The sequence below is a fragment of the Sabethes cyaneus genome, chromosome 2 (assembly GCF_943734655.1).
Source record: "Sabethes cyaneus chromosome 2, idSabCyanKW18_F2, whole genome shotgun sequence".
Taxonomy (NCBI): Eukaryota; Metazoa; Arthropoda; class Insecta; order Diptera; family Culicidae; genus Sabethes; species Sabethes cyaneus.
This window is the reverse complement of record NC_071354.1, coordinates 221972005-221991699: the sequence shown is the minus strand read 5'-3', so window position 1 is coordinate 221991699 and position 19695 is coordinate 221972005. Positions and strand designations below refer to the sequence as shown.

The 19695-nt window shown below is 40.7% G+C and overlaps 1 non-coding gene across 1 annotated transcript; it reads right to left on the bottom strand.

Annotated features, from left to right (window-relative positions):
• Window positions 1–17835: 17835 nt before the first annotated feature.
• On the bottom strand, window positions 17836–17946 carry Trnay-gua (transfer RNA tyrosine (anticodon GUA)). Its single transcript has 2 exons — window positions 17910–17946; window positions 17836–17871 (listed from the first exon to the last, which is right to left on the bottom strand). It is a non-coding gene; the product is annotated as a tRNA-Tyr (tRNA).
• Window positions 17947–19695: the final 1749 nt, after the last annotated feature.

The window sequence follows — 19695 nt, the reverse complement described above, 5'->3', positions numbered from 1 at the left end:
TTTGTAGTTTCAACTAGGATCATCCAAAGCATCCAGCTTCTCTGCGGCACCACTGGAAATGGCACACAGTAAGCCGCCACCCACTCTCACAACGTTGGTCGATATCACTAAACGGCTTAATCACCTTAATCCTTTTCTGTCAGAACTCACTCCGTTTCGTTAGTCATACACTACGTAATCCTACACCGCATTGGCGCAAATTAACCAACCACACTGCGTTCTTCGTTACTTCGTTTGAATGAAGGTACCGTTAGTTTCTATTCACAGGAGCAATCCTTCCGAATGGCTTTTGTTACGGGACTTCGCTTCGTCGTTTATGAATAGCAAACCCTCACACATTCGCAGCACTTCCTCGTGTGACAAAATACTCGTACTCTTACGACACCGATTGTTCGCTTGAGGAGGACTCTCCAACTGCCATTCTTCTATTATTATGACAAACTAACTCGTTTGCGTCCGCGTTCGCGTTCGCGTTCCTTTCGGCTCTAGGACCAGACTAGCAATGAATGCACAATGGAAATAACCTGCGACAGTCAGCCGCGGTCCCGTCCCGACAGTGGTACACGAAAGCACAAGCACACAAGCACTAGCGTAGCGGTACGTACGCCTCGACGTCGGGCGATCAAGTGAGCGCACTGATCCGCCTGTCCGTCTCGAGCGGAGCAGCCAGCGCATGCAACGGAACGGAAGAAGAAGCGTGTGCCGTCGTCGCCTGTCTTCATCGGCATTCAGCCAGCCAAAACAGCACGCTTCCCCGCTTGCTTCATCCTGTCGGCGACGGAGCGGCCCGCGCGTTCTCGTCGGAGAGCAAACAACAGCCGAATGAGAAAAAAACGAAACCAAAAGCAGGAGCAGGAGCGTTGCAGCAAGGATGAATGAACGTAAAACATTTCAAGTGGTTTTCCCCTACGTCGAGTGAACTATGAATGAAACAAGGAGAAGTCGTTCATTGCTCGTTCAATTTTACGTTCGCTAGGTCCTGTTATGTTGCTATGGTTGCCAGTTTCACGTCAGTTTGTTTTCAGCAGTTTTGTTCGCTCTTCTTGCAGGGGAAAAAATGAACTTTTCGACTGAACAAAACTTCCCCTGCGATTATTTTTGCCTGTTTGGCCTGATCGACAGCAGCGGCAGCAGCTGCCGGCTGCTACTTCCATACACAAAGCACGACACTGAAACTGTGAGAAACTTACGACAAGGATGCAACATCAACCCTCAACTTATCCTTTTCACGCCTACACATACGGTCCGCTGAGCACGCGGTGCATTCACGTTTCGGTCGGACGGAATAGAGGGTCCCGGCTCGAGTCGTCGTCGTCGTCGTCGTTCAGGCAGAGGAGGGCTCTTCAGACAGCAGTGACGTAATGGAAAATCCTCGCAAGGAAGCAGGATCGGGGAAACAGAAGAAGCAACACCATCAACAACAATAACAACACACCGGGATGATGATTTGGGACTTTCAGTTTCTCACGATACTTATCGACGGTTTTCGGGGTCTCTCTCCCGTTCGCCTCCTGCGCATTCGTCGTGCAGGTTAGACCGTCCCGGACAGCAGCTGCTGCAACAAACTTTTCATCAGATGATGGTCAATCTCGGACCCTGTGTGGTAGAACAGCACGGCGGAGTAATATAATCGAAATGTGCAACAGATTGAGAAGCCGCCGGCGGCGGCGGCGACGGCATGTTGGCACGGCGACTGCGGAACAGAGTTTATGAAATTGACGAAGACGACGAAGAAATTGGTTCGATGGAAAACCTGCTAATTTCAAAATTGAAGACTCGATTCTTTTAACGAACCAAAACCGCTTCCCGCGGTAATTAGACTTCAAAGTGTCTTTTTATGTGTGACTGCATTCGGCCGACCAGGATGACATTCTGTCACTAAAAGCTTCGGGCGACAACAAAGTTGTCCTGTAATAATTATGCTAAGTGGTCCCTCCGTCGATAGATGACAGCTTGATCGTGCCGTGGCCGGGTTTCTCTCCCGGGTGGACCGGAATGGACCATACTCACACAAACGCACGCCCGCAGCAGCATAACGTAATGATGCAAATTTTGTGTTTTTTCTCCGCCTCGCGTAAAAGGCAGATATCAACAGTGTCACCTCACGATGATAAGCATCAGATGTCGTTAGAGATATTTATTTCAGAAACTCGAAGTATCAGTATAAGGCATCTCATCAGAGCATCAGATGTCGTTAGAGATATTTATTTCAGAAACTCGAAGTATCAGTATAAGGCATCTCTAACCCATTTTGATAATTTTTATTAGCATTCCATTAATACGACTTGTCTTAAAAGTTCAAGCAAAGGCACCAAAAATGCTTATCATGATCTCAACATGATAAAATTCGATGATACAGATTAACAGATTCAATAAAATATGATGCAGCTTTCCATTTGCCGATGGATGCGACAACAGTGATAACATTGCGAAATTATGATGTGGCTTGTTAGCGATCGTGGGAAACCGGTTCCACGAATTCTTAACTCTGCGCTTTGCAGTTTGTCCACATGATATTCTGATGAAGATATAATTTAAGATATGTACTAGAAATAATAGAAAGGTTACTTTCGCCGGTAGAACATAGCACCAACGAGCATAATTGTGTCTTGTACGAGCAGATTGATACATTTTACGCTGTACATGCCATGACAAATCAAAGAAAAAGGCATTGCGAAAAGCGATATTGAATCCGATGCCGGGAAAGCAAATTTTCTTGTCTAGAGGAATCGTTAATTTAATTGTAACATATAAAATGCATTGAGAAAAATTACAGTTGTGGGCGAAACACCTTCACTGTGACGTACCATTTGGAAGAAGAACATTGGAGAAGAGACGATTGTATCTGAAATAAGAACTGAGGCAATCGCAGTGCCTAACTACCAGACAAGCAGTTGAAGGACGTTTGAAAATTTCTACAGCAACCACAGTTACTTGAACAGGTCCGTTTTCCGAGTGAATGATCCAAGAGCTCCGACGTAAAAGGAAAACCAAGTTGCCCGAAAGAACATGGAAAACTAAGTGAAGTGATGGAAGCCAGAATGGTCCGGAACAGGTTTTCAGTGTCCAATCTTTTAGAAACGGCTAAAGAAGAAGGTAAAATACGACATGATGCGATTACATGACGGTCGCATGCGGGTTTATGAACAGAAACAACTTAATAAGGTCTAGAAGGATGACCAGCAGCATCGCGGGCTTGTCCAAGAAAGCAGCGTAAAATAACCTCTTGATATAGGAACGAGTTTCCGAGGTCAACCAAGGCTTTTCAAATATTAACCATCAAGGTACAGATCGTGTAACATCAACAGCGGGTAGCTTTATTATTTTGACAAAGTTTTATGATAACTTTCTTCAAAATAAATGCACCTAAAAATATTTTTATTATATTTTTAAAATCTTGCTATAGAAAACTTGTAATGCAAAATTGTTTCTAGAATGCCTTCAAGGATCTAACAGCATTAGGTCTAAATATACGCACTAATTAAAAAATCTACCTGAAAAGAAATCCTAATGTTAGTATCCGTGTACAAAAATACATTAGCAATTTCAAGGAAAAAGGACATCGAAATTAAAAAGTGCTCAAATTTTGTTCAAATTTTGTGTCGAAAAGTAGCATGGTGAGTAGACCAAAGATACGTTTCATTTTAGATAAAAACAAAGCACCATCCGTCTTCATTGCATTGTTGCCACTTTATTTGTTTAAAAAATCATATCACAAAACTAAAAATTATTCTATACTAAATTTTATGGTATGTTATGTTGAAAGTTCTCCGCTTTACAATTTTTTTTCTTTTCAAAATTATCGTACTGGTTTGGGCCGAAGGATCTCAAAATTTCACGAAGTTGTATGTACCAGCAAAGTTTATAGTTTAAAAATTTTCATGTCTCCTATTACCTCAAAGCTTTGAGCGGCACTTTCCCGATTTTCACGTACATCGATCCCTGTGCACACTTAACAAAAAGCACCGAATTCAGTAAAATTTTACCGAAATCTAAACAGCTGAACGTTCGGTAAAAATTTCGATGGTGCCAATCGACGTTTACAGATCATTAATAATGCTTGGTGCAATAAAAAAATTTACCGAACGTTCTGCTGTTTAGATTTCGGTAAAATATTACCGAACCGATTAAGTGTGTGTGGATGTGGAGAAGGGGTCTTTCGTCGCTTTACCCCAGGCAATTACGATCATGTCTCGAGCCATTCTTCTCATGAATTGTCTCATGGTTCTAGCGCTGTGGATGGCTTAAATGGTGGTAGCGACACGTTGGCCCCATCGGCAGTTGCTGACGTTGCTGTGGAGGAATACTGCTACCCTCCTTCTGTTACTGTGGACACCCTTCCAAAATCTGACTGTATTCGCCTATACTATCAAAATGTTAGAGGACTCCGCACCAAAGTCGACAACTTCTTCATCTCAGTCAGCGATGCTGAAGTTGATGTGGTGATTCTCACCGAGACCTGGCTCAATGACCGGTTCCATTCAACGCAGTTGTTTGGAACGGAATATAATGTTTACCGCAATGACCGCGACCCCTATGGCTCGGGCAAATCAAGAGGTGGAGGTGTGCTTATAGCAGTTTCAAAACGATACAGTTCTTTTGAGTCAGCAACTGTCGATGATCGTGAGATTGAACAGCTTTGGGTTAATGTGGATGGAGACAACCGAACTATCTGTCTATGCATTGTTTATATTCTTCCCGTTTTCTCTACTTCGCCGAAGTACGTCGAGCGATATATAGATTCTGCTTTCACGATATCCAATTAGATTATCATTAGACTTTCACATACTGTTCGGTGATTACAACCAACCCGGCCTTCGTTGGAATTGCCTAGCTTCTGGAAAAGTTCGAATCGATCAGACTAACTCAGTATTCATTGCTGTAAACAGTGCGCTCGTGGATGGTATGGCATTACTCGACATGCAGCAGATAAATCCATTCACGAATAACCGTGACCGGGCCCTGGACTTGGTGTTTGCTAATGTCAATGCAGTCAATCAGTACGCTGGAAAAAATCCTATATCTTTCCTAAAAAGGGACACAAAAACGATATTGCCAATTACCGCGGAATTACGTCGCTTTGCGCTGGCTCTAAATTATTTGAGTCCTTATTGGTGGCTTGTTGCACAGAAGTTTTGCACAATACATCTCAAGCTGAACTGATCAGCATGGCTATTTTTCTGGTCGCTTAATAAACAAAAATCTGGTGAAGCTCAGCTCATTTTGTCTACAACATATGGAAGGTGGAGCACAAGTTGACACGGTGTACAATGACATCAAAGCTGCGTTCGATCGAGTTGACCACACCATACTGCTTGTTAAAATAAAGAGTCTTGCGGCTTCCGGAGTACCTCAGGTGTGCCTCAGGGCAGCAACGTCGGACCCTTGCTATTTTCGCTGGATTACAGCGATGTCTGCATGATACTCCCTCCAGAATGCAGAATTGTGTATGCTGATGACCTCAAAATCTACCTTACAGTTCGCTTAGTCGCTGATTGCATCGAATTACAAAAGCTAATCGATTTGTTTTATGGTTGGTGTGTATACAACCGGCTCAGTATAAGCGTCTCCAAGTGCTTTGTAATCAGTTACAGCCGAAAGAAGGCTCCAATCCAATACAGTTATTTCAATATTCGGCCAGAATATTGAACGCGTAACAGTCGTCAAGGATCTTGGTGTTCTGTTGGATACCGAGCTTACATTTCAGGACCACTACAGTAGCATAATTTCCAAAGCATACAAAAACCTGGGATTCATAATGAAAATTGTAAAAGGGTTTCGTGATCCATACTGCTTGAGAGCCTTGTATTACGCACTTGTACGCTCATCATTGGAGACGGCAGCTGTTGTTTGAAGCCCTTACACTGGCCTTTGGACTGCACGGATCGAATCTGTACAAAAAAGGTTTACCAGATAAGCGCTTCGGGATCTGCCCTGGACGGATCCAGTCGAACTTCCTCCATACGAACACAGGTGTAAGTTGCTGGATATGGACACATTGGAAAAGAGAAGGAATGATATGCGTGCTGTATTTGTTGGAAAGATATTATGTGGAATAATTGATGCCCCTTTGGATTCTGGCAAGGATCAATATGAACGCGCCCTCGAGAGTTCTTCGCTCTACTGACTTCCTCAGAATTCCATTTCACCGGACATTATATGATCAAAATGAACCTGTTACCGCTATGTGTGCAGTTTTTAACTCTGTGTTCTACTTGTTTGATTTTAATATTAGCAGTGAAACGTTCACGTTTACGTAATCGTAGTTTATTTTAATTTGTTAGTTAGTAGTTCTCAGTCGGGTCAGATGACCCGAAGAATAAATAATTCTATTCCTGATGTCTGTAGGGTTTTTGAAGAGAACGGTTCTAACTGCATAGCCGTTCGGCATCCTTGCGTGGTCGGCCTACCGTAGTCTTTCAACTTTTGCCAGGTCTACGATGGGAAGCTCTCCAAGTAGTGCCTGCAGCTCATGATTCATACGCCTCCAGTTCGCACCAACTCATATAACAATGCATGAAAATTATCGTAAATATCTCCTAACAAATTCGAAATCGCAACGTAAGCTTGACAAAGTAGGCCCAAGTTGATTTTCAATCGTATATAATGATAATAACTGACATACATAAGATTTCAGCATAGAATTGCATAGCATCACGGAGTGAGTCGCGCTTAATCGGATATTATTGTATATAAATACTTACATAGTCGGAAAGCGAATAATTATTCCTCATCACCTCCAAAATAGTACGGATATACCAGTTTTGCGTTTGCATCATTTACGATTTGTTAGCATGCATGTCTGTACGTAATGCTGATTTTTAACCGATTAGATTTGACTTTAACTTTATATACACATGAAAATGCTAGCTGGGCCTACGCCACTCTTCACTATTTCTTTTTACTTCGGCAAAAATAGTCCGCAACACGCGTCCGCGTATGTTCCTTGATCGAAGCCTCTTGCGGTGGGAAAAGTCATTGGATCTCCTTACTCGTGTTATTGTCAGTGGTGTCCAGAGATCCCAAATATACGAACTCATCAACCACTTCCAGTACATCACCGTCAATCCATCACTATCCGTGGGCGACGAACGTTGTTTTCTCTGAAGCCGTTCATATCGGGGTACAGGCTATGGGGAATGCTCACTGATCTATACATCGCTTCCCTACCAATCTAGGCGTTCATATCCTCGATGACGAGCTTGATGTCCCACGACGAACAGCTATCGTACGTTACCTCCAACAGCACATGGAACGCTTCTTTCTTGTCGTCGGGTCTACCTTCGTGAGGATAATTGAAGAAACGACGTTTTTATACTTAACATACACATCGTCTCGTTGATCGCTTTCCGCAGTCTGTCACGCGATCCTGCATTCTGCCTGTCACTACGTAGCCCGTTCCCAGCTGGTTGGTCATACCCCGGCTCTGGTTTTTGGCCCTTGCCGTCACGGATCATCCACACCTTCTCGCCTTTGCGACAGATCTCCTGCAGTGTCACAATGTTGAACATTCGGCGTTCTAACCGATCAAGCAGCAACTTGTCGCCGTACACGAAATTCAGCTATCTGGAGTTCCAGGTACCAAGCCTCCATTCCATGTTCTTATTTTGCCGACTTTGTCAATGCCGAATGTTCTTTATTGTTCGTAATGTTTTAGATTTAAATAGGTTACCTTGCTAGTAACATGCTCATAGGTGTAGTGCCGAGACAACACAATTTTTAATTCAGTCACCCACTCCGGATCAGACGCTGTCTTGAGCTGCTCCTAACATGGAATACAGCCGCGCACATGGTTGAGAAATTAGAAAGCCGCTTCTGACAGACGCGCAAGGCTGGTAAGGCTATACCTCGTTGCTACACTCAGCGTTTTGTTTAATTATTTATTAAGTCAACATCAAGAGACTATAGTCCCAATAACGTTTGAGTAACATAAACTAATAGAGTCAATAGGATCGTAGCACTAGCCCCGCAATTGTCCTGTACTCCAACAGCTGGCTGCGAAGCCTGTCGTATAAAAACAGAAAGCACCTAGACTTTGCTTTAACTAATAATCACAGTCAAAAAATTTCATTTACAAACAATGTACTTAGTCGTCATTTGTGGAAAAAAACAGAAGAGGTACGACGAATTGTTTCACGTGACAAATTAAAATTAAATGCAGAAGCAACCCGATTAAAAATTCGCTGTATACCGGTTGCTTCGAAGGAAACACTTTTTGTTGCAGACCTTTATTTTGTGTCGCTCAAACTGCAATTATTTATCGATATTAGTTTTACAACTTATTTTATCCTTCTATGTACTTACAAGAAGTGGTTCTATTGTTTCCTCTAATCTTCCTACACTTTTCACTGCTGCTTTACGCTATATCTTAAATTTCAGGTTCTGCGAAGAAACACGGTAAGTATTCGAGTAACCCAAGTAGCACTTGTAACTAATCATAAAAATAAAAAAATACAAAAAGGTTGCACAGCAGTTACATTTAGGATACTTGTAACGACTTAGGTTACATAAAATTAAAAATAGTTACTTTTTAGTTTTCTAGTGACAAAAATCTCAAAAAGTTGCCAGGTAGTTACCAAATGACCAAATTGAAACCTTTTTTTCGAACTGTCAACAACTTGGTCGTCGCAAAACAGTCACCTCTTAGTTACGAGTTACCAAATAGTTATCAAGTAACACAAATGAAACCTTTTTCCAAACTGTCATCAACTTACTGGTCGCAAAACAGTTAATTTTCCGTTACAAGCAGTTACGAAGTCTAAAAACGTCGGCTAGTAACATTTTCGCCACAACTTGTTCACGGTTCCTTGTAAACACAACGGAACGGATTAAGCAAAAACTAGATCTCAAGAATTTTACTAATGGTAAAGATAAACAATTGGTACACGGGTTGTAAAATGCTCTTGTAAATGCGTTTATTTACTTAATTGATGGTACTTGGAATCTTCTCCGCACAGACATTGGTATCAAGTAAACAAATTTTGATTATTCTCAAACGTCAAAACGATCAAGTTACATCGAAACGAAACTGGCAATGAAAATAGGTTACAGTGTAACTTAGAAATGACGACATAAGAAATAAATGACCACAACAGATTTAATATTGGTTACCGTAACCGATAGCGTAACCAGGTCGAAGGCTAAGGTTACGTGCAACTAGAATGTAATTGAAATGTAACCTTCTATGATTAACACTGGTGGTAAACTGTATTATTCAAACTGAAACTATTCTTTGATATTAAATTAACACTTTCTTTTCACAACAATCACTCAACACACCTTTTCCCGATATCTATGAACAATGTCTGCTTAAAATCATTTCATGCAATATGCCGAAAACGATACAAAAGGAAGATGGTGTAGTAGTTAAAACCAAAGGCAAAATGGCTATGAATTTTACTAAGTGATAGCGAAAACAATTTGTTTTTTAATGATTTCTAGGTGAATGCTCCACTAATTCATTATTGCTAAGAATAAATTTAAAAAATCAGTAAATTAAAATTAAAATTTTTATATTTTTACATATTTGTTTTACAAAAAATCAATTTTTCAAAGAGGTAAGTAACGAAAAGCTAGATTAAATAAGAGCGCGTGAATTTTTCAAAGCTAGAATCATGCATTTCACCATAAATTTGAAACTGCATTAAAATTTGTGTTGAAATAACAAGCGAAATTTATACAGTTTTCTATATTCAACAGTTAAATTTACTGCTTGACGTTGACAGCCATAGATTGGAATAAAAAACCTGCTGCATTGTTTTCGCTATGCAATAAAAGTTTCAAGATAACTAATTTGCCACCAATTGAAAGTCAATTTACAGTTTATGTGTAACTTCAATAGTAACCATTTTGTAACTATACATGTTACATATTGGTTATTGAGTAACTGTTAATGTAACCATATTTAGTTACATAAGTTGCGCTATTTCGGTTACACAACTGTTATATTTTAGGTTACTGTAACCGAAGTTTTACATTTAAATTTGTCGCATATCAGCCGCTGCGACTCAATTGTGACAACGTGTGCTACTTGGGAAGTTTTGTTCAGCATACTTCTTTTACAGAAGCTTCCCGGTCGAGTTTCAGATTGATTTAACAGGTAAGTAACCTCCGTCTAACTAACCTCTCTTTTACAGGTATCGCTTTCTGCAGGTAAGTATAAATTTATAATTATTGTTCCACCATTATTTTTATCACTTTCCTTACAGGTCTAATCTGCTGTATCTGAAACCGTATCTTTATGATCTATTCTCTTTAAACTATTCTTTTCTATCCACTAAAATCACCACAAACTACATCATCCTTGGAGCATATCTTTAAGTAACTCTTCAAATCGTCAGCGAAGGATAAACGAGGACTTTTGAGTACATGGTTGACATCATTGGAATACAAAGGAAGATTATCGATCCATCGATCGATCGATCGATTTTGGATCTATTACCAAAATGTGAGGGGCTTACGTACGAAGATAGACGAGCTATTTGTTGCTATCTCCGATTCAGAGTTTGATGTAATAGTTCTAACTGAAACGTGGCTAAATGACCAAATATTGTCACCTCAGTTATTTGGGCCAAGTTACACGGTTTATCGCAACGACCGCCAAAGTACAAATTCCGAGAAAACGCGAGGCGGCGGGGTTCTAATCGCGGTTTCTAACCGGTTCTCATCTAACCAAAAAACGGGCGTCTACAACTATCTTGAGCAACTGTGGGTAAACATCCAAATCCTTAACACAAATACTTGCATCGGTGCAGTTTATCTCCCTCCGGACGTTGCTTCTGATGTTAACGCTATCGAGAAGCACATCAACTCCGCTCTTACCATCGTCAACTCTTTACAACCAGGAACGACTCACATTTTACTTGGGGATTACAACCAACCTGGGCTTGTTTGGAAAAATACTCACTCTGTATATGCTGTTCCTGATGCCACAGAATCGAATTTCTCTAGACCAAGTATAATGCTACTCGATGGTATGTCTTTACTAAGTATGCTACAGATGTGTGCAGTTATTAATTGTCGGAACCGAGTTCTTGACCTTGTTTTCGTCGATGAAGACTCTTCATCGAACTGCAAAGTCACGGAAGCACTTGAACCGTTAGTAAATATCGACGCATACCATCCTCCTTTACTGGTTTCTCTCGCCTGTCCTCGCCCGGTACACTTTGAAGAGATGTCCGATGATAGGGAGTTTGACTTCTCGAAAGCGGACTTTTGCGGTCTACAAGAGTCTTTAAGAAATGCGGACTGGGAATCTCTGCTGAATAACGCCGCCGATGTTATCGAAGTGGCCGAAAGATTTTCTGTTACGCTGACCCGACTTTTCAGAAATCACGTTCCCGCACCCCGCCCTCGACCGAAACCTCTCTGGTCAAATAGACGGTTACGAGAGCTGAAACGACTAAGAGCTCGCGCCCTACGTCGTTACGCGTCTCGGCGGGACCCCCTGGCAAAGCTTGAGTTTAATTATGCCAGCAATTCCTATAGGACGTATAATCGGTTTCTTTATTCAAGATTTTTGCTGCATACCCAATCAAAGCTTAAACAAAATCCTAAAGGTTTCTGGTCATTCGTAAAAGGAAAACGAAAAGAGAACGGACTCCCAGTTAACATGTTTCTTGATAACGAACAATCAAGTACAAGAAGCGATATCTGCAACCTATTCGCGAAACACTTCTCCAGTGTGTTCAAAGTTGCTTCTGCTAGCTCGTCAGACGTCGAGATCGCTCTCCGTAATGTTCCATGCGATGTACTGAACATTGGTAACATTACTTTTTCCGATGATGATATTATTGCCGCGATCGGTAAGCTGAAGTCATCAGCCTCATATGGACCTGACGGAATTCCCGCAGTAGTATTAAAAAAATGCGCGACTGCCCTCTGCACTCCGTTGAGAATGATTTTCAATAAATCGTTATCGCAAGCTGTATTCCCGGCATGTTGGAAAAAATCTGTAATGTTTCCAGTCTTCAAAAAGGGCGATAAGCAGAACATTGCAAACTACCGAGGTATAACTTCCCTGTGTGCTATCTCCAAGCTTTTCGAAATATTAGTAGGAAAAATTATGTTACATGAAGCTAAATCCTACATATCCATCGATCAACATGGCTTCTTCCCTGGTAGATCAACAACTACTAATTTGGCTCAGTTTACCTCACACTGTATTAAACATATGGAAGACGGCGCGCAAGTAGCGCAAGTACCATCTATACAGATATTAAAGCTGCATTTGACCGAGTCGATCATTCCATTCTGGTGGCGAAGATTGCTCGGCTGGGCGCTTCGTTTAGCTTCGTAGAATGGCTTAAATCATACCTGACTAGCCGTTCACTTACTGTAAAGATCGGAAACAATGAATCGAATAGCTTCGTCAGCAGATCAGGGGTACCTCAAGGAAGCAATCTCGGGCCACTGCTATTTTCTATATTTTTCAACGATGTCTGTTTTGTCATCCCGCAAGGATGCAGACTACTATATGCGGACGACCTCAAGTTGTTTCTTGCGATACGATCCATAGGAGACTGTATTGAACTGCAAGGATATCTCGACGATTTATTTGGATGGTGCTCTTATAATCAGCTGATCCTCAGTATAAGTAAATGCCACGTAATCTCCTTCACACGCAAAAAAACATCCATTCTATGGGACTACACTATTTCTGGTCACCCGCTAGTAAGAGTGTCAACTTTTAAAGATCTTGGGGTTCTGTTGGACTCTTGCATGTCCTTCAGAGACCATTACTCATCGATCATTGCACAGGCAAATAGAAACCTTGGTTTTATCACCAGAATTGGCAAAGAGTTCACTGACCCATATTGTTTGAGGGCACTGTATTACTCCCTTGTTCGCCCTGTTTTGGAAACTTCAGCAGTAATTTGGAGCCCCTATGCAGATGTTTGGATAAGCAGAATTGAGGCTGTGCAGTCCAGATTTTTACGTAGTGCTCTTAGATCTCTACCTTGGCGTGACCCAATGCAATTACCCCCATACGAGCAGCGTTGTCGACTACTTAACATGGATACACTTGCGCAAAGGCGTGATATTTCCAGAGCCGTTTTTATTGGAAAGCTTCTAACTAGCAAAATTGATGCTCCTCATCTTCTTGCACAAATCAATATTAATGCCCCTACTAGAAGCTTGAGATCATGGGACTTTATGAGGCTTGACTTTCAGCGCACTGAATACGGCCAAAACGAACACGTCCGGGCGATGTGTAACGCTTTTAATAGATTTTATGTGCTTTTTGACTTTACTATTTCAATAGATGTTTTTAAAAATCGCATAAGAAGATTTATTAGTTAAATGTTTCTTGTTTAGTTGTATTACTTAGATTATAAGACCGACAATGTATGTAAATAATATTAGTGTGTAAGCAGTGATATTTATTATTATATGTAATTATTGTATGTTATGATTGTAATCCAAAGTCAAAAGATGATGGGGTTTTTACGCCCTCTTGAAGAGGCTTCACCTCAAGGGGGCTTTTCCCCATCCTACCATAAATTCATGGAGACCAGATGGTCAGATGAATCAAATAAATAAATGATAAATGATAAATGATTACCTCGTGGGATACCCGTCGAGACCGGAAATGCATTTGATTGTAAACCTGCAACTGTCACAATCAATTTACGATTGGTTTTGACAAACGCCGCAGACAAATCAATATAGATGATGTCCGTTTGAGCACGATCGGCTAAGCGTAACATATGATGTGAGAAAAAGGAGATTCGCAGATTGATCTACATGCGATGAATTTTTGTTGATCATCACTCAAGTATTGTTTACAGCCAGCAGAGGCATGATTATAAGCTCAAGTAACTCAAGCCCACAATGACGAGATTCCTCGGTAGTTGTTGACATCTTTCCGATCCCCTTTTTTGTGTACAGGAAACATTTGGGCAGTAAGTAGAAATACCCCACCTGAGATGGATAGACCAAACACCGGAGAGCCGGAGAGAGATTAATAGGTCTTCAATATGCTTTTTTAAAAACGCAGACGGAATACCATCTGGGCCGGGCTTAGTGAAAGGTTTTAACGTTAAGGTGAAATTAGTCGTCATCAATTCTGCAAATTTCAAATGCAGTGTTTTTGTTTGAAACAAAAAATTTGTTCATGAAAATATATTCGCTGTGTTCAGATTTGCAAGAAGAATGCAGTGAATACATTTCTATAAACAGAACCCCGCTTTTGGGCCCATAAACTGCTTCCGAAATTGGGCTCTCCGACGAAAAGTTAATGATTGTTAATTTCCCGTTAAGGCTGCTCGAGAGATCTTTTCTTCGTCGATGTTGAGGCTATCCAGAGTATTCACAGTCATTAGTAGAACATTGCAAGCAGTCTTGGTAAATTCGTCGTCCGGGACGGCCGGGCAAAAGGTTCGTGCGAATTTATCGGCTCCAAAGCAACCTCTCCATTGAGTTGCAGGGAAGCCCGATTCCTTACGGTGAGCGCTAACATATTTCCAGAACGTTTTTGGTTGCACTGGATTCTCTGCAGATGTTGTCTAAAACATGCCCGATTAGTTCTTTTGTATACAGTGTTCAATTTGTTCACAGCGAACGGGTACGAAATATCGAATAAGTCCTACGTGCAGCCCTCTTCTCGGTCTTCAGCATAGAAAGCTCGATTTGAAAGATTTGAGTGGTGATTGTTGCGAGCAAGAATTAATGGAGGATGATGCCTTACTTGCTTAACCAGTGACGATGCATGGAGCGAGCGAAATCACTGGAGTAAGATCCTGTGCGCAGAGATCCGGACGGCGAATGTTATCGTTGATCACGTGGTTGATCCGTCGCATTGTGGCAGAGCTCTAGCGGTCGAGAAGCCGTACAAGCTGCGATTTGCACAGTGGAGTGATCCGGATCCGGATGGAGAAACCATTACCGAATGGCTGCCATAAAATTCCTGGTAGGTTGAAATCATCGATAATTATGAGCTCGTCGGTTGTTGTGGCTAAATCGATCACTGACATAACCGAGCGGGAGTTTCGCCACGTACTAAATCGGGCGGAATGTAAATTCTACACAGGAATACCTTGCAGTTAGTGAACTCGATGAACACCCAAACCTGCTCAATACTTCCCCATTGAACATTTTCAGCCAGCTTTGCTGGCAACACTCGCGACCTGTGGCTGTCTCGCTCTAAAACATCTATCAGTCATAGAATATGTTTTACGGAATTTTTTCAAATGGTCCCTCATGATTTAGCCAAACAGTCTTACGCCAAATCGCTTTATGCTAAATGGGGGGCTCTGGTTGTTATTGCATAGCGACGAAGCAATAATTGGTTCAAGTGCATATTGACAGGAAAATTGTGTTTTGTAAATTACGCCTAACGTCCATTATGCCTAACGTCCGCAACGTCGCGCACCCAATTGACCACATATTGTTGTCAGTTGACCATTGACATATTGTTCTCAAATTGTTCTATCCTTGACCTAATAACTTCATAGTAATTGAATATCCTCAAATGCATTGCACATGAGTTTTTACTTGCACTCAAAGTTGAGAACTGTTCATGCTACTCCGTTTGACGTTACTTAGGGTATGGAACCTATTTTTAGCAGTCTAGTCGTATCACTGATTGTTTTAGTTCATCATAGGTGATGGGTTGACTAAGTGGGGGATATCAGCATATCAATATTCTTGTTAATTTTACTTTTATTTAATCTATTACCGCTGAAAGTCATTATTATTAAGCTAAACTTTTGATGTTTTACATTAAAAATTGAGATGCTGGAACTAATTTGAATCAGCCCGAACGCATTTTAGTCACCAAGGTACTGTCTTAAGCAGTCTGGAACTTCACTGAATTGTCCCGAATTATCATTGTTATTAGCTGGTGTCTATGACGTCAAATGACACAAGTGCTAACATGTCTACTACAATATGGTATGTTAAAATTGACATATAGAAATGCTGTAATCAGCGCTCAAAGTAACGAGCTGGAGATCTTTTCCAGCAGTAGTGAGGTGGCGATTCGAGCTGAAAAAATGTTTTTCGAAAACAATTTTAGATTTATTAAATTTCTTGTCGAAAACAAAGTAAACTGTGTTTGTAAGAATTACATCTATGGTTAAGTGATTCAAGATGATGTTCTTATCAAAAGTCTCTAAAGATATGAACCAAAAACTGCGTTTTAAGCTAATCTATTTTCAACTAATTAAAATGGGCGACTCCTGATTAATTCGTCCTTACCCTAATTAGTTTTCGAATTGCTTTAACAACCCAGAGAAACTTTTATTTTAGGAAGACGCCAGTCGATGTATCGATATTAAGATTTTTACTAAAATTCAAAAACCAATGAAATTTTGAAATTTGAGCTTTTTCCCGTCCATCTCTTTCTAAGTTCTAACTATGCGTAGATTTTTTTTACCGGAAATAAGTTACGCTTGTTCAGTTTTCGCGTTCTAATGAAAGCTGTCCGAGAGTGTTTTTCGAAAAGCATGTTGTAAGGGAAATTTTCGCTATATTCTAAGCGGTGGCAAGTTAAGAAAAAAATATTTTTTTCAGCTGACTATAACTTTGGGAAACTGAAAACAAAAGTATAAATCAGAACAATTTTAGAGGGAACCCTGTTAACTAAAATTCTTGAAACGGTTGCTATCCGAAATATTCTCACGGAGATTTTTTTCGAGACAGCAATTAGAACTGCTGCACTGCACATTGCATCCGTAACCCACATCTACCAAGTCAGTGAACGAAGAATATCGAGCACAACGATGCTCCAAATACTTCCCATTCCGGCTCGTCTGTGCTCCTGTGACCCAGTCACATAGTTTGAACCATGTGCATAACTGGCGCATATTTTTCGTATCCTTCACTTTCCGCGCTCGCTGGCCAAATTCCGTGAGCCTCCACCCGCCGCCCGATGCGATGGCATGGCATCATCGTGTAGGCACCAAGCCAAGCAGTTCGAGCCGAACAAACTATTTAACTGCAGACGGGCCGCCGCGCTGCGCTGGCTGGCTGTGTTGTTCCCATATGACCACCGACAGAAGCCGTTTCCCACCACAAAACGTCGATGGGAAAAGTTATTTTCTCGTGCGAACTTTCCAACACCAGTAGCGGAACAATTCGAAGTCGAGTCGACCCCGATGGATATTGCTAGTCGTTGGCTGATGGATTCCTGTAATGGGACTCTCGGGCTCTTCTTTTCTCTTTTCACAGGATTGATATCAAGCCAAGCCATTCGAAGTGGGGATGATCAAGAATAGTTTGGGTAGTTGATAAGTTGTAAATTGCGGGCAGTGCGCTTTGAACCAATTTCCCCCTAATAGCTTTTTTCCATTCAGAAGAGCATGATAAATATGATATGACTGTGTGAAGAGCCCTTCGAATTGAATGCGGCTGCAGTGATATGCATGGATATGGGCGAGTGAGCATCTCTCACCGATGCGATAGTACGGCCCAGTACGCGGAAAAGCAGGGGAGGAATGAACATTCTATGTTTGATTGACTTCTCGTAAAACTGATGAGAACCGAGCGAAAAAACTAAAGAGTTCTTGTGGGAAACGGCCGATAGACAAAGTTTGCTGGGAAAAACTGAAAGTGATTGTGCGGCCATGGGAAACGATTCTAGGCGGAATCTGTTCACCATCTCTGTGCATGACATCGTAGCAATGACTATCTATCTGAGTGATGATGACATCGTTAGAGTGGAATTGGACATTTTTACTGAATGAGTTGTGGCATATGTCATGCCATGGGATGTCTTTCAGTGCAAAAACTTGGCTGACATTTTGATCTAATTGGCAAAATGAAATACGAGCGCCAGATTGCGATAGGGGTTACGGCACGTAGGAATTTGAACTTTTTGACATTAAAAATTAATCCTTCGAACCGGATTTGAACCAGTGACCTATGGATAACTGAATGCAACTTTTCCTTTCGTTAAAGTGATCTCTCTACAGTCCACCGCTCTACCAACTGAGCTATCGAAGGTTGTTGAGGTTGATCAATGCAGCAAACAATATAAATCAAACTAAGGTGTGCTCTAAAAAATTAATTAGGATTTGCCAGGTGGCAAACAACTTCACAAGATTATATTTTGATCAGTCAAGTCTCCGGTTAATACGAAAGCGTCGAAGAAATACTGACTCTTAACAGAAGTTGTGTCTCGAATCAACCTAACGAAGGCAGGTCTAAGTGAAAGTATAGCAGGCAACATTGGCATCGAGTGGGTACAAATAACTGTTGCATAATTTCTTCAGTCTATTTTAAGCAACATATTTTGCCACCGCAGCTTTGTTTGCCATTCACTGACAGTGAAGTATTATCACCTCCGATCATGCACTGGTGAGCGTTTTATTTTGCGGTGGGGCTTTTATTCGCTGACTTATTTACTTGGTTGTAGCCCAACCACGGCGAGTTATTTTGGTGCTAATAATCTATCTAAGTTAAGTTTTTGGCTTTACTTTCTAGATTATAAGTAATGCTTTTTTTAGTCTAGAAGATTATTTCACCTTGATCTCTTAACAAAAAATCTGCATGAGAAGATATGCGAAAATAAATTGAAATAACATTCTGAATATTTGCAGACACTATCGTAAATCGAGTAATCGTAGGATGATGAATCTATTATTATACTTATCCCAAAAATATCGGCCGATTGAATTAAAAACTCTGGACTGTCGGGTGCAATTGGATTTAAAATGAAAGAAATTAGAGTTGCAACTGGACGCAACTGCACTAGACATTAGAATTGACATATTTCGTTATGCTCTCTTACATGTTTTAGCTCTTTTATGTTCTTTCTTTATTCTTTTCTGTACCGTTTTCCTGGGTTTTAGCTTCAACTTTTTTTCTTATCTCTTCCATTTTTCATATTTTTCTCTCGTTTCTTCTAGTTTTTCTTTTTTCTGCCCCGTGTTTTCTGTTTCATTGTCCAGTTTTTCTTCGTTTAGTGTTCCATTTTTTCTAATTTACAGTCTTGTTTTGTTTTTTCGTAATTTTCTCTTCCGGTTTCGGTCGTTTCTTTTTCCTTTTTCCTTTCTTCGTTTCTACTTTTCGTCTTTTTCAACATTCTACTTTCTCGTTTATCGTCTCTAGATGCCCTGTTACTTCTTCTTTTCTGTCACGTTTTTGTCTGTTTTGGCTCTTGTTCTCCTTTTTATCTTCTGTTTTTCGTCTTGTTCTCTCCAGTTTTACCTTTTAATTTAGTCCGTTTGTACTGGTTTTCTTTTCATTTTCTTCTGACCCGTTTTCTATCCCAAGTAACAATCTGAGTTTTATTACCCTCTTATTGCGGTTTTCGTGATAAATTTTTGTCATAAAACCCATCGTAACAGTGTAATAAAACGAAAATTGTCTCCTATTTTGTCCTGTCCTTCTTTTATGTCCGTTTTATCTATCGGTTTTCTTATTTCTATCTCGTTATTCTTCTTTTTGTTTTGTATTTCTCTTGTTTTTTGTTCCATTTTCGGTTTCTTGTCTGGTTTTTCCTCATTTTCTTTTCCATTTTCCCACCTTTTTATGTTTTTTTCTTGTTTTTTGTCTCGTCTTTCCTCTATTTGTCTCGTTTCCCCTCCTCTTCTCTCTCGTTTATTATTTTTCTAGCTTTTCCTGTTTCCTCTTTTTCTTGTTTTCCTGCCCCGTTTTTCGTTTTGTCCTCTTCACAGTCACATTTTGTTTCCGTTTTAGTTTTTTTCTCTTTTTTTTTTGTTCTCGTTTCTCAATTTACTTACACTCGTC